This window comes from Anolis sagrei, chromosome 4 (genome assembly GCF_037176765.1).
Source record: "Anolis sagrei isolate rAnoSag1 chromosome 4, rAnoSag1.mat, whole genome shotgun sequence".
Lineage (NCBI taxonomy): Eukaryota > Metazoa > Chordata > Lepidosauria > Squamata > Dactyloidae > Anolis > Anolis sagrei.
This window is the reverse complement of record NC_090024.1, coordinates 23106291-23121683: the sequence shown is the minus strand read 5'-3', so window position 1 is coordinate 23121683 and position 15393 is coordinate 23106291.

Genomic DNA, 15393 nt, shown 5'->3' with positions numbered 1-15393 from the left:
TGGCCGTACAGCCCAGAATACTGACAACAACCCAGAGCTCAGAAGAACTGGTTTTCTTCTCAGAAATGACTCCATTAGTCTCATTACAACTCATTTTCAAGACTATTCTACTATGCAAACAAAAACCATTTATTTTTCATTTAATTTCAGAAATAAGAATGAGAGATTTAGAAAAAGCAGAATCCCATTCATGTTAAAGGTGAAAAGATTTGTTCGTCCTGTTCCAGTCTTCACCTAAACAGGTGAGGAAGCAGCCACTATAGTGGTCACCCAGATGGACATGCTGTCGCGGTTGCTCCAATCTCCTAATTTTTGAGAAGTGGATGGATTTGAAATTTCCCTTTGAGAACCTTTGTGCTGAATATGCAAAGACAATATCCAAAATGTTGAAATCTAAACCCCAAATTCTTCAGCAGCTGAAATAGCTCTTTCAAAGGTTGGACTAACATAGGCGGTCATAGACTTCAGTAGCCTTCTGGATTCTAAAGCATCCTATTTTTGAAGTCTTAAAGAAGGACAGCAGGAGTCAGCAGAGCAATGTTGTGGGAGTGTGTGAGCAAAAGGAATTGGGCAGATAAGTGTGAATTTTCCTCCCAGTTCTCTCCCTGTTCCTCCATGTGTACATTTAGTGCAAAGGTAAGAATTTCTGAAATTCTCAGTATCAGATGTTAGATCTCAAGACCCACCTGAACTGCACTAGCCTCAGCAAATTCACCGCCAGAAATGCATACAAACTTACCCATTGTTTTGTATTAAAAAAATGCTTTCTGGGGAAAACATAAGAAGACCTGCACCTTGTAATGCTTGGAGAAATCAAGGAGGAGACAATGAATTGAAATGGCATGTATTCATAGGTCAAGGTACAGATAGAACTATTCTCCATGAACCCGTCTAATCCAGGAATGGAGTACTTACCACCTTGCCTTGCTCACATTATTCCTTTACATTCCATATGCTTCCAAGGATATCTAGGAATTAAGGTAAAAAGCATCCAAGAGCAAGAATGGGAACTGTGGCCCTCCAGATGCGGCCCTCAACATTTATCATCATTGGCTGGTGCACCGTTTGCAAACACCTAGGCTACATCAATAAGAGGATAGACCAAGGGAAGTAACACTATCACTCGATTCTACATAGGTCAGCTCTCATTTGAAATAGTGTGCCCAGTTCTGGGCATCACAAAATTCAAGAAGGATATTGACAAGCTAGAATGTATCTATAGAAGGGCGACCAAAATGATCAAAAGTCTGGAAGCCAAGGCCTATGAGGAGCTACTTAGGGAGCTAGGTATGTTCAGCTAGCCTGAAGAAAAGAAGGTAAAGGGGGAACATGATAACTATTTCAATATTTGAAAGGATGCCATATGCGAAGGGGATGAGTGTGTTTTCTGCTGCTCTAGAAACTAGGGAGAAATTGATTCACGCTGCAAGAAATGAGATTCTATCTCAACATTAGGAAGAACTTTCTAATCGATAGAGTTGTTTGGCAGCAAAGTATTCTGCCTCAGAGTGTGGTGGAGTCTTCTCTGCAGTTTTTTAAATAGAGGCTAATGGCCATCTTGAAGGAGTGCTTTGATTTGTGTGTTGCTGCATTGCAGGGGATTGGACTGAATGGCCCTTGTGGTGTCTTCCAATTCTATGAGTCTATGATTCAATCTAGGAGCCTCCAATAGTGCAATGGGTTAAACGCTTTTGCTAGCAGGACTGCTGACCGAGAGGTTGGAAGTCTGAATCCAGGGAGAGGGGTGAGCTCCCATCTGTCAGCTGCAGTTTCTCATGCAGTGACATGAGAGAAGTACCCCACAGAATTGTAAAACATCCAGGCATCCCCTGGGCAATGTCCTTGCAGATAGCCAATTCTCTCACACCAGAAGCGACTTGCAGTCTCTCTAGTTACTCCTGACATGAAAAAAATGATTCTATCTTAAGGGGCGCAAAAGCACAGAAGTTACCCACTGCTCCAGTAATCCATGGCTCAGACTGTCTACAGCAGGCCTATGGATTCCCACTGTTTCAGTCACAGACTAAAAAAAACAGTTGGTGACTCAAGGCACATATTTTGTCTCACTGAGGTAAACAGACAGCCAAAAAAATACTGTGATGAGTTTTTAAAGGGAAGCATTAAGGGAAGAAAGAAAATCTTCTATTTGCAACCAAAATATACAGAAATCAAACTGTCTGGACCAAGGGCCTCAAGAGTGCTGTGGGAATTTCTAAACAAACCAAGGCAACTAATTGACAAGTCCCAAACTATAAAGAATGCAGTCCCAAACAACTAGGAAAATAATGATATAGTGAAGGAAAACAGATAAGTACTTGGAAAGTTGCTATTGGAAAACTTATGGATGTGTAGTGACAAGTAAATCTCACTACATTCAGTAGAATTTACTCTCAGGTAAGTTTGCCAAAGATTGCAACTTATGTTTTTAAATGGGATGCAAAACAGAAAATCACCCAAGGCATAACTTTGGACTTCAATAAAACAACACCTCGGCTGCAGTCAACAGCATTTTTTTTTGATATATAGCAACATAACTGGGAGCAAAATGTGATTTCATTTGTTTATTCATAAGGTGCAGGTGTAAACAGATGAAGAGAAACGGTCAGTGAATTTCCACAAAGTTATTTTAAATTGTAAATGCTAATGGAATATGTTTGCAAATAAAAAGACCTTACATATATCTGTATTTAGCTTGTAGAAAAACAAAAATTAGATGCTAAAACACTGGTCCTGCTCATCAGAGTGTCTTAACGTTAGGACAGGATTTGAGAATGCATAACCCGCAAAGGTACAGATATTTAGCACTGTTGATTCACCAGGATATATTAATCACAATGGAAATTAATCCTTGGTAAGACTAAAATTCATGTATTGCAAGAGATGTGTGTGTTTGTGGAAATGGTGGCCCCATGAATTTCATAAGGTTTTCTTAAGCAAGGAATATTCAGAGGTAGTTTTGCCAGTTCCTTCGTGTAAAATATAGCCTACCAGCACCTAGCATTCATTAGTTGTCTCCCATCCAAGTACTAACTAAGTACTAACCCTGCTTTGCTTCCAAGATCAGACAGGATCTGGCACCATTAGTAGTACATTTTATTGATTAATCAATTGGCCATATCAAAACATTTGACAAACACATACACATGACACCATTAGGGTATTTGGGCCACACAAACATTCTCTTTCACTACAATTGGTTGGGACAGTTATTAAAGGTAAAGGTTTCCCCTTGACATTAAATCTAGTTGTGTCTGACTCAGGGCTGGTGATGCTCATCTTCATTTCTAAGCCGAAGACCTGGCATTGTGTGTAGACACCTCCAAGGTCATGTGGCCAGCATGACTGCATGGAGTGCTGTTTCCTTTCCGCCGGAGCGGTACCTATTGATCTATTCACATTTGCATGTTTTCGAGCTGCTAGGTTGGCAGAAGCTGGGGCTAATGGCAGAGCTGACCCTGTCCCCTGGATTTGAACCGCTGACCTTTCGGTCAGCAAATTCAGCAGCTCAGTGGTTTAACCTGCTGCGCCACCAGGAGCTTTATTATCTGGTGTAATTTACCACTCTCGGCACCATGTTAAGGAATAAGCAGATTAGAAAATAAATATAAATCATCTTCATACAACTGGTGAAGGTGAAATGGGTTATCTGATTAAAAGGGAGAAACTGTGTGACTTTGATTTTGTAAAAGAGGGTGTTGAGGTTATCTACAAGCAGATTGGTCACGCACAGTTGCATACCATGGCTAAAACAGGAATCAACTTGGCAGAAGTCATGGATGATATTCCTAGAGAGGAAAACCCATTGAATATAAATGCTGTGGCCTTTCCCCATCAGTTGTGTAGACAAGTCCACCCTGGCTTTCAATCTGAATGTCAAAAGAGCTATCCAAGGTGCTGAATCTGAGCACCCAAACAAATTCAGCACCTTGGATAACTCTTCTAAGATCCAGAGTGGATTCATCACTGTCCTTGCATTTTATTTCTACTCCAGTGGGATGACTAGGAGTTCAAGAATAGGCATATTCGAGCATTAGGAAAAAGACAGATCTAAGGAGTGACAAGGCAATCAAGTAGCATTTTCTTCTGTTCTGTAATTTTTATTGAGAGAAAGATGATAAGCAATTAAAGCTGCAGTAAGAAACCAGCTGAGTGACCTTGGATGTCATATCTTGCCAAGACATTTTTCAAATAAGTTCACTGTCATAAGTAAGAAATTACACATAACTATGACAAGTTTGACCTATGCAGCACTCCTCATCTCTGATAATGGTGGCTATGGCTGATGGGTCTTGCAGTTCCAACAATATCTGGAAAGCCACATGATTCTACTCCTGATCTATCATATCTCTGCTGTATATTTGTTCAGACTTTCGGGATTTTCCCAACCCTTGCTACCGGATCCTTTAGAACAGGAGGAACCAAATTCAGTCCCTGAAACCGTCAAATAGACCATATGGTTAAAGGCCTTTCTGCCTATAAAGAGGCTAAACTGATGAGCTGTTTTTAAAAAATCGTAACCAGGGATCAAAAGTGGTATGTCAAACCGAGAAAGTTTGAAAACTATCCAATTGTTGGCTTTGATGGCAAGAAAGAAATGAAATCCAAAGCAATTAACCACATTTCTGGGGCATTTTGTCCTATGCATCATTTGTCTAGTGAGATCTACAAAGTCATTACAAGATAGAAATTAGCTCCAGTGATGGTCACTAAGATGCTGTCAATGTTGCACAGTTTAATTTTAAAATCTCAAATGGATTTCCCTGCTTGTCTCTTTGCCTATTAACCTCATTGTCATCACAACAAAGCCATCAGTCTCAATATATCCCAATTCGTTTCTTTACAACCAGCCTTTAGCATTTTGTGCATCTCGACTTGGAAATTACTTGCTTTTTGGACTAAATAATGGTAAGGTGCCAGACTCGGCAGACAGTAATTTTTACAAGCATCTAAGCCTCCTTTCATACAATGGGCTTTTCCTGCCTTGCATTTTATATCTCACAAAGCCACATATTATGTTATCCTAACAATGTTCTAGAAACATTTTAATGATAAGAAGCAGACACAGCCCTGGGCCTCTTAAAGCATTTTCATTCCTTAGTAACAAAAATACAATAGATCAGTGTTTGGAATGTTCCTTTTGGAAAGCAATTAGTTACTATTATAATTCCAAGCTCTGAGCAAGTAATTAGTCGCATTTATGCTGGCAGGTATTTTGCAAATAATGTCTCACACTTAAACTAATTCAAATTAACTGATTTGGGCTATTTAATTCATTTTTTAAAAATGAAACTGACTGTGTTAAATCTCTGGCCTGTGCTCCAAGGTAGAGTTACTTACATTCATTTGCTGTCATCTCGACACAAAAGGGAGCCCCTGGTAATGTAATGCAATGGGTTAAACTCTTGTGCCAGTAGGCCTGCTGACCAAAAGATCCGTGGTTTGAATCTGGGGAGCAGAGTGAGCTCCTGTCTGTGAGCTCCAGCTCCCCATGTGGGGACATGAGAGAAGCCTCAAACAAGATGGTAAAACATGTGGGCATCCCCTGGGCAACATCCTTGAAGACAGCCAATTCTCCCACACCAGAAGCAACTTGCAGTTTCTCAAGTCACTCCTGACGTGAGAGAAAAAAATCTTGACACAATAGATTACAAGGTAATAGCACAAATCATCAACTGAACTATATCCTTTGTTCATTCAATGAAGTATGTCATATAACTATGAAACTAGATAAAAATTGGTTACATCAGAAAAGGAGTGAAAACATCCCTCACTGAGTAATATCCCATAATGTAATGTAGTTATACCTTTGTTATTGGGGAAAAAATCATTAGAAGTAACTACATATTTATAACTAAATATTTCCAAACTCCACAGTAACACAACAAGCACTGGCTATAATTCTATAGACCAGGGTACACATCCCTACTGGTCCATGGAAGCCCATTGAACAAGTCTCACTTTCTCAGTCTCAGAGGAATCATATTATTGGAAGGGACACAAGTGCAAAAGCTTCTGAATATATCTTACCAGCAGAAAAGACTTAAATTCAACAACAACCACCACCACCACCACCACCTGGGATTTCCTCTTAAGGGAGATAAACAATTTGAGACTATTTAAGGAAAGGAGTCTCTTGGTGTGAGCTTGAGGGGAGGACATTTGAATATTGTTTTATTGTACTGTCAACCTTTAGAGAAGTGGCAATAGAAAAGAGATGAGTTACAATCATATCATTGTACCCCATTCCCTTGCAAATAATTTCAAATGATCATTTCCTGACTATGAGATAGAAGGCGTAAAGTATAGATATAGAGAGCAAAAATAATTTTTAAGAATTCAGTGAAGTGAAATTCATTCAGGACCTCTGAGCTTGGTGGCATTTTCCCCTTCCAGAAAACAGGCACCTTGCAATTCTGTAAAATTAGAAATCACCAGGGACATATTGTTCAGAAGACACCCTAATTGCATTTAGAGTCCTTCTTATAGCAAGAGTGAGGAGTGAATGTACTGGGTAACATTAAAAATACTTCTGTACTTTACACAAATCAGTGGGATTTAAGTTACTCTTTGAGGACTGCTTGCTTATGGAAAAGGGTCTTTAATAAGTACCACATGCCGATGTGATGTAATGGTCCACTGCTTTGAGAGACCAAGGTTCAAATCCTGACTCAGTCATGGAAAACCTCAAGGTAACTTTTACTGAAAGCAGTTGCAGACCTCCTCTGAACAAATCTGGCCAAGAAAACCCTATGACTAGGTAATCAGAATAAATTTGGAGACACATAACACAATAAAAAATCACCTATATTTGGTTTCACTCTCTATTTTAATGGAAATGCTTTTAATTGCTTTTAATTCTATCAATAGTTTAATTATACATTAATTTTTTATGATGTGTACTCCGTGCTCTATCAGTTTTAATGTTGGTATGCTGTCTTGAGACCCAGGAAGGGGGGAAAGGTGAGACATAAACTCTAATAGACTAAAATAAAATATAATAGGTCTGCAATTCAGCTCCATCCCATATGAGGTTGTTATGTAACTTCAGCTACCACAAGAAGAGAGAGTTAGAAGCCTGGCATGTCACGTTTCCAGAAGGTCAGATGGGATGCAAATGGGATGAAGGCAAAATCAGAGGCTTTATTCTCAATGGCCAAAGAGGATGTCAGCAGACACCGCTTTTCAAAGAAATGACATACCACAATTGCGAACATACGGATTTATTTATAGTGCTTTGACAGCTATTCAAGCCTACCACACTGGCTTCCAATTGGTCCAAAATGGTGCTGATTATGAGCCACTTCTTGATAGGTCCAAGGTTCCATCCAGTGACATTACTGGTAGGTCCCAGCCGTGATGAGAAACTTTAAAAAACTATCACTTGATTATTTTGAAGATTTCTGTCCATGGATTAATCCACCCAGGAGAGGGACCTGATCTGAAAGGAATGCAATGGAGCAGGAGATAATGGGCTGAAATGGGTTTTGATATCCCAGCTCCAATTAATACAATTGTTCCAATCAGGTAAACAAAAGGTGCTCAGAGTGTTGGTAATTTCAATGGGAATTCCAGAATGGAGTCTGATTTGCTGACAGAAATGAAGAAATATTATCAGAAATAAACCAAATTATAACAGAAGGGAAAAACAGGAAAGGACCCAGAGACTCTTGCATAAGATCATTGTATATTCAGTATGTCTTTCCAGGATATTGTTAACTAAGGTGTCACCATCTCCTGAGGTCTGAGGTGTGTGTGGTGTCTGTTCACCATTCCAGGGGTGTAATGGAAACAACTCTAAGAACTAGGTCCATGCAGCTACCCTAATTCATCCCTAGGGAGCTGAGGACTATGGGGTTCATTATTTTGGGGTCCAATTTTTGACAAGATTAGATATAGCCCCCCTTTAAAACAGGAATGCCTGACATACTACTATCATTATCTTTCTTTCAGCTAAAATAGGCCTGTACTCTATTTGTTAGGATGCACCTACCCTGTAGAACAGTGGTTCTCAATCTTCCTCATGCCGTGACCCCTTAATCCATTTCCCCATGTTGTGGTGACCCCCAGCCCTAACATTCTTTTGTTGCTACTTCATCACTGTCATTTTGCTAACATTATGAATCATCATGTAAATACCTGATATGCAGGATGCGTCTTCATTCACTGGACCAAATTTGGCACAAATACCCAATACACCCACATTTGAATACTGGTAGGGGTTCGAAGGGGGGGGGGGAATTGATTTTGTCATTTGGGAGTTGTAGTTGCTGGGATTTATAGGTCACCTTCAATCAAAGAACATTCTGAACTCCACCGATGATGGAATTGAACCAATCTTGACACACAGGATTCCCACGACCAACGGAAAATACTGGAAAGGTTTCATGGGCATTGACCTTGAGTTTTGGAGATGTAGTTTACCTACATCCAGAGAGCACTGTGGACTCAAACAATAATGGATCTGGACCAAATTTACACAGATACTCAATTTGCCCAAATGTGAACACTGGTGGAGTTTGGGAACAATAGACCTTAACATTTGGGAGTTGTAGTTGCTGGGATTTATAGTTCTCCTACAATCAAAGAGCATTCTGAACCCATCAATTGGACCAAACTGCCCACACAGAACCCCCATGACCAACAGAAAATACTGTGTTTTCTGATGGTCTTTGGAGACCCCTCTGACACCCCCTCATGACCCCCAAGGGCTCCCAACCCCCAGGTTGAGAAACGCTGTTGTAGAATTAATACAGTTTGACACTACTTTAGCTGCCAAGGCTCCATGCAAGGGAATTGTGAGGGTTGTAGTTTTACAAGATCTTTAGTCAAAGAGTGCTGGTGACTCTCCAAACTACAACTCCCAGAAACCCAGACAGTCAAACTGTATTCTACAGATTCAATTGAGGAGATCAATTGAATCAGTGGGATTTTCTATGCATTGATTTATCATTCAGTGATTGTTTCCATGTTTTTACTAGGGCTGGGGTTAACTCACAAGAGTGCTGATTTCTAAGGTTGCACAAAGCAGGAATAGAGAAAACCCATGTACTGTATATGAGACACTGGAAACCAGGAATGTATATAGTAAGTTTAGCCAACAAATCCTCCATTCAGGACTATACAGACACCCAAACTAAACTGTGCCGTAAAGTGTAGCAAAAGTGAACACAAGCATGAACTTAGTCAGTGGGAACTCAACCGTGTTTCTCTGGGCACGCTTTCGCAAACCATGCTACGGTGAGATAGTACAAGGGCTCATTTCACACAAATATGAAAGTTATGTTGGCATTAGCACTGGCTGGTCCAATGCCTGCGGCCCGTGTCTGCCAAACGAAGGGAGAAAAGTAGCAGACATGAAAGCACCCCAATTCACTAAGAAACCCAAGAAGGTCCCTAACCTTTGGAAACATCAGCCAGGCGAACAAAATGCCTTTTGTGTAGAAGAGGTGCTGGAGCAAGGTTTGCTGTGTTCTCTATCAAAGTAGAAGCAGGTGCTTCATTTGGTGTTAGCCTGTGAGTGTAACCACACGATCATGTTTGAAGACCTGAAATGCCTCTTCTCAAGACTTGGAAAGGGAGGAAAAACCTTTCACATGAGTGATAAACAGTCATCTGACCTGCTAATGCTGGCAGCTACAGACTGCGTTCCTGGCACCGAACCCATTGACTTTGTGACACAGGGCCATGGTCAGGAGCAAAATGGCTACAGCTTTGACCATTAATTAAGGCTCTGGGGCCAGAAGTCAGGGGAGTGAAGTCAGCTGAGAACAACCAGAGCTTTTCGTCCTAAAACCTTAATTCTAATAATGCCTTCTGGTATGCCTGGGATAGAAAGTTTGCGCTCCTGGCTTTTCTCTGCATCACACAGACTCTTTCCTCCATACACAAGGCTCTAAATCAGGCATGGGCAAACTTTGGCTCTACAGGTGTTTTGGACTCCAACTCCCACAATTCCTAACAGCCTACCGGCTGTTAGGAATTGTGGGAGTTGAAGTCCAAATCACCTGAAGAGTCAAAGTTTGCCCATGCCTGCTCTAAATCAATTGTATAGCCTTCCAATTGTTGTTGGACTGCATTTTCCCATTTTTTGTTGCTAACTAAGGATGAAGTTCAACAACATCCAGAGGGCCACACAGGTTCTCTCATCTGCACTAAAATGATATCTTGCAGATTTTGGCATTAATAATAATATAATAATAAAGTTTATTTATACCCCGCCACTATCTCCCCAAAGGGACTCAAGGTGGCTAACATGAGGTCAGGCCCAAACAAGTTACAATAAAACAAAAGTACATATAAACAAAACAATAAAATCAAATAAGGTACTTAATAAAACATAGTAATGAAATAAAAATAACAAAATAATAATAAAAACAAATGATATGGTAATAGACTTTGACAAAGAAAGCGAGGCCCATGGATAAAAAGGGATAGAATTTGATATAACCCACGGATGAGATAGGTAGAAAGTGCTATGATTTGTGGGGGGCTCAGATGGAATAGCAGTAGAGTTAATCTCTGAATAGCATCAGAGGGACAAGTTGGACCTGGGATGGGATTTGGCATGGAGATTGATTGTTCAGTCTCCAAAAGCACACCAGAAAAGCCAGGTTTTTAGACTTTTTCTAAAGGGTGCCAGGGTGGGTGCCTGTCGAATCCGCCTGGGGAATGAGTTCCAGAGCTGGGGGGCAACCACAGAGAAGGCCCTCTCCCTCGCCTCCACAAGCTGTGTCTGTGACAGAGGCGGAAATGAGAGGAGGGCCTCTCCCAAAGCTCAGAGATCACGTATATTCATAGGAGTAAATTTATTTATTTATCTATCTCTCTATTTCAGACATTTATATCCCGTCCTATCTCAAAGTCCGCAGAGGGACTCAGGGCGGCTAACAAATGGGCACCTCATGGTGCCCATAACCAAAAACATAAATATACAATTTAAATAACAACATAGCAATAAAACGGTATAAAACAGTATGAAAACCAAACAGTCGCCAGGTTAAGTCATCATCCAAGGATCAGTCAGTCAGTTCCATTAAAGCTGTCATGTCAGCAGGTCAACCTAATCTACAAAGGGCTGATCCCATAGCCAGGATTTCACTTGTTTCCGAAAGGTCAAAAGGAATGCAGCAGATCTAATTTCACTTGGGAGGGAGTTCCACAGCCGAGGGGCCACCACAGAAAAGATCCTGTCCCTTGTCCCCATCAAAGGCGATTGTGATAATGGGGGGACAACGAGCAGGGTCTCCCCGGATGATCTCAGGGCCCTAGGTGGATCATAGTGGGAGATACGTTCGGACAAGTAAACTGGGCCAGAACCATTCAGGGCTTTATAGGCCAAAGCCAGCTCTTTGAATTGTGCTCAGAAGCTGATAGGCAGCCAGTGGAGTTGGTATAACAAGGGTGTTGTGCGCACCCTGCACCCAGCTCCTGTGAGCAACCTGGCTGCCGACGTTGGACTAGTTGAAGCTTCTGGGCAGTCTTCAGAGGCAGCCCCATGTAGAGTGCATTGCAGTAATCTATTCGGGATGTAACCAAGCATGGACGACCGTGGCCAGATCAGACTTCCCAAGGTACGGGCACAGCTGGCTCACAAGTTTGAGCTGTACAAAAGCCCCCCTGGCCACTGCCGAAACCTGTGAGTTTTCCGAGCTACATAGTCATGATCCAGAAGCATTCACTCCTGACATTTCACCCACATCTGTGGCAGCCATCCACAGAGGTTGAGGGGTCTGTTGGAAACTAAGTACCATATGTACTCGAGTATAAGCCGACCCGAATATAAGCCGAGGCACCTAATTTTACCACAGAAAACTGGGAAAGAGGATCGACTCGAATATAAGCCAAGGGTGGGAAATGCAGCATTTACAGGTCAATTTCAAAATAAAAATAGATACCAATAAAATTACATTAATTGAAGCATCAGTTGGTTAAATGTTTTTGAATATTTACATAAACCTGTAATTCAACATAACACTGTCCAACTCTGATTCAACCATTATTCTAACCTTCTTCAATGTAAATATGCTTACGTATCCTTCTAATAATAATAAATAGAGTAAAATAATAACAGTAATAATAATAGAGTAAAATAATAAATGTAATAACAACAATAATAAAGTAAAACAACAACAACAATGTAAAATAATAAATAACCTTGACTTGAGTATAAACCGGGGGAGACTTTTTCAGCCTAAAAAAGGGACTGAAAAACTAGGCTTATACTTGAGTATATACAGTTAGTGAGGCTTATATATCTGTGGAATGTCCAGGGTGGGGAAAGAACACTTTTCTGTTTGAGGCAGGTGTGAATGTTGCAATTGGTCAGCTTGATTAGCATTGAATGGCCTTGAAGCTTCAAAGCCTGGCAGATTGCTGCCTGGGGGAATCCTTTTTTTTTTTTTGGAGGTGTTAGCTGGCCCAGATTGATTATTGTTTGGAATTCCACTGCTTTTTTTCATTCGTGGTTTTTCACTTTCACAATGGAAATGTGCCCCCAACTTCAGCAAATGTGGAGGTCTGACAACATCTATGCCTATATCCATAAATATTGTATGAAATATTATTGTACATATCTTTTGGATTGGGCCCAAACTGAAGGTACATTGAGATTATTCATCCTCAGTATCCCTAACCTCTGTCTTGCTCTGTGAGTGTCCTTTATAAATTATATTAAAGAAATTAGTTTTCGCTTTTTTTTCCACCTCCTTCTCAGCTTCTCTCCCCCTTTTCTAGCTGTCATTGCAAGTGTGGGTTTGTCAATGCTGTCAGTCACAGGAGAAGATCATTTGGCATTTCGTATTGTGCAATTTGCATAAAATAAAAAAAATAGCGGGCCATTGCAGACTCCCCAAACAGAAGAAGAAAAACAGTGCTCTAGTCACTTCTCCCCACTGAACACAATGTGGGTATAATGTTTGGCAGCCCAGTGACATGTGTTACTGGGATTTCTGTTTCATGCTTCTTTTATGTGCGTACTGTCACAGGTTTTTATGCGCACATTCATACATACAGAAGCCATAAACTCCAAGAGGAGCTGACATTCTTGCTATTCAATCCTCAATAGCTCATCGAACTTCATGACAGTTAAAATCCATCAAGAATTTATTTTGTTTCAAATATTTTGAAAATGGCTCTTAACCCTCTGGAGCCGACTTGCAGACAGAAATAACAGAAAATTACAAATATCAAGAGAATTCAGGTATGAAGGTAAAACAAAAACATGTATAATTGAACATTAAAAAAACTTTCAACTCAGAAAGAAGTCAAAACAAATATAGTATTTTAACTATTTTAACAGTTTTTAATTGTTTGTGTGATTTTAACAGATTGGTTTTAATTATTGTAGGTTGAATTCTTTTGTAATATTCATATGTTGTAGGTTTTCAATTGCATTGTTCTTAATACAGGGTTAGTCAAAATGAATAGGCCAATAAGAAAATTAATTTTAGACGAATGTATGTTTATTGTAACCAAACTACAGCTACGTATCGACAGATAAATTATCAAAGTTTTGTCTCACCTTCAGAGATGTTCGTAGCTGTGGTTTGGTTACAGTAAACATACATTCGGGTACAATTAATTTTCTTATTGGCCTATTCATTTTGACTAACCCTGTATTGTGAGCTGCTTTGGGTTTCAGTTAATACTTCTACTGGGTTGCTGAAGGTTTTTTCGGGCTATATGACCCTACAACAACCCAGTGATTCCAGCCATGAAAGGCTTCGACAATACAGTGAAACTCTCTGCCCCGGAGTGTGGTGGAGGCTCCTTCTTTGTAAGCGTTTAAACAGAGGCTGGATGGCCATCTGTCAGGGGTGATTTGAATGCAATATTCCTGCTTCTTGGCAGGGGCTTGGATTGGATGGCCCATGAGATCTTTTCCAACTCTTTGATTCTATGATTCTATGAATATATTAATACTAATATTATTACTACCACTATTACCACTCCTAATGCAAATTAAATTTTTTCTTGCCCAATCAATAAATAACTGTACATATGGAGTTTTATAATATTCTGGTTTAAGTATTGGACTAGAACAGTGGTCCCCAACCTGTGGTCTATGGACCACCAGTGGTCCACAAGAACTAAAATATGGTCCGTGGCCTCACCGTTGCAAGGAGAGCAACTGCTCTTGTGAATCCCTCTTATGGTGCCAAGGCTTATTAAATATGGTTTTCTGTGGGTGAGCAGATGGCAACTACTGGATGGCATATGTTCTGTATCATAAACTAGAGCTGATGTGGTCTATCCAATGCAATTTTCCGAACCAGCATCTCAAATAACCAAATCGAATCTAAAGTTGACCAAAAACTGATTCGTAACCCTTTTAAACCAGAATAACCCTTTTGGTACTAATGTTGAAGAGTGGTCCCAAATTAAAAAAAAAAGGTTTGGAACCACTGGACTTTAATATTGGAAACTTTGGTTACCTTGGGCAAGTCACACTCTCTCAGCCTCAAAGGGAGGCAAGGCAAAACTGTGAACAAACCAAGTCCAGAAAACTGATGGAGTTGCCATACATTGAAAATGGCTTGAAGGCACACAACAACAACCCTGATATTGAGTCTCAGTCATAGTTTTTGGAAGGATAACCACAGCTGTTTGTGTTGGGACTGATTGCACCATTCAATACCGGTCATTGACGAATGAAAGCAAGTTATTAAAACGGTTTCCTCCTAAAGTGGAAAGACATGTAACTGACATATCCATAGAAAACGCAGCCTATTATTACCTGCTCCTGCTTATTTATTGACAGGTTTTCAATTTATTCCTGCAAGAAAGATAAAACTTATGGGTTTTTCAGGGAAACTGAACAAATGGTCTCAGTCCTCTGATCTGTGTGTGAGATGCAAAACTGTGATACTCCCCATTAGTCAGTAGATGTCACATATCACCAGTTTTCTGTGCCCTTGTCGGAATGGAAAATACCCCTCAGCTAGCACATTGATCTCTGGAAGATTTCTTCTTCTTTTATGTGGATGCAAATATGGTGTTTGGCTGTTAAAAAAATTAAAAAGGACGGGGTGTACATGACTCATTTATCAATAAAGGATTGAAGTTTAATTCTAATGCATTTTCAAGAATTTGCTAATAATGTTTCAGTTGTTTCTAAGCTTCCTTGACTCTCCTCCTTTTTCCCTGCTTTGCCAGAGTGGCCTCTGCTTTCAGGAACCGGATTTATAATACCATCCACCATTGCATTTATCCCCGCTCACCTCTCTATTTGCATGTCATAGTGCTGAAAGACAAAGCAGCACATAAACGCCCAACACAGGAAGAGACCTCAATAACCTTTACATGATAAAATGATTTTAATTAACTGGCCAAGGTATGGTTTCGTCAGCCTGGAAGCGTTGAGTAAGAGAAGAATGCAAAAATGAAATGACTCAC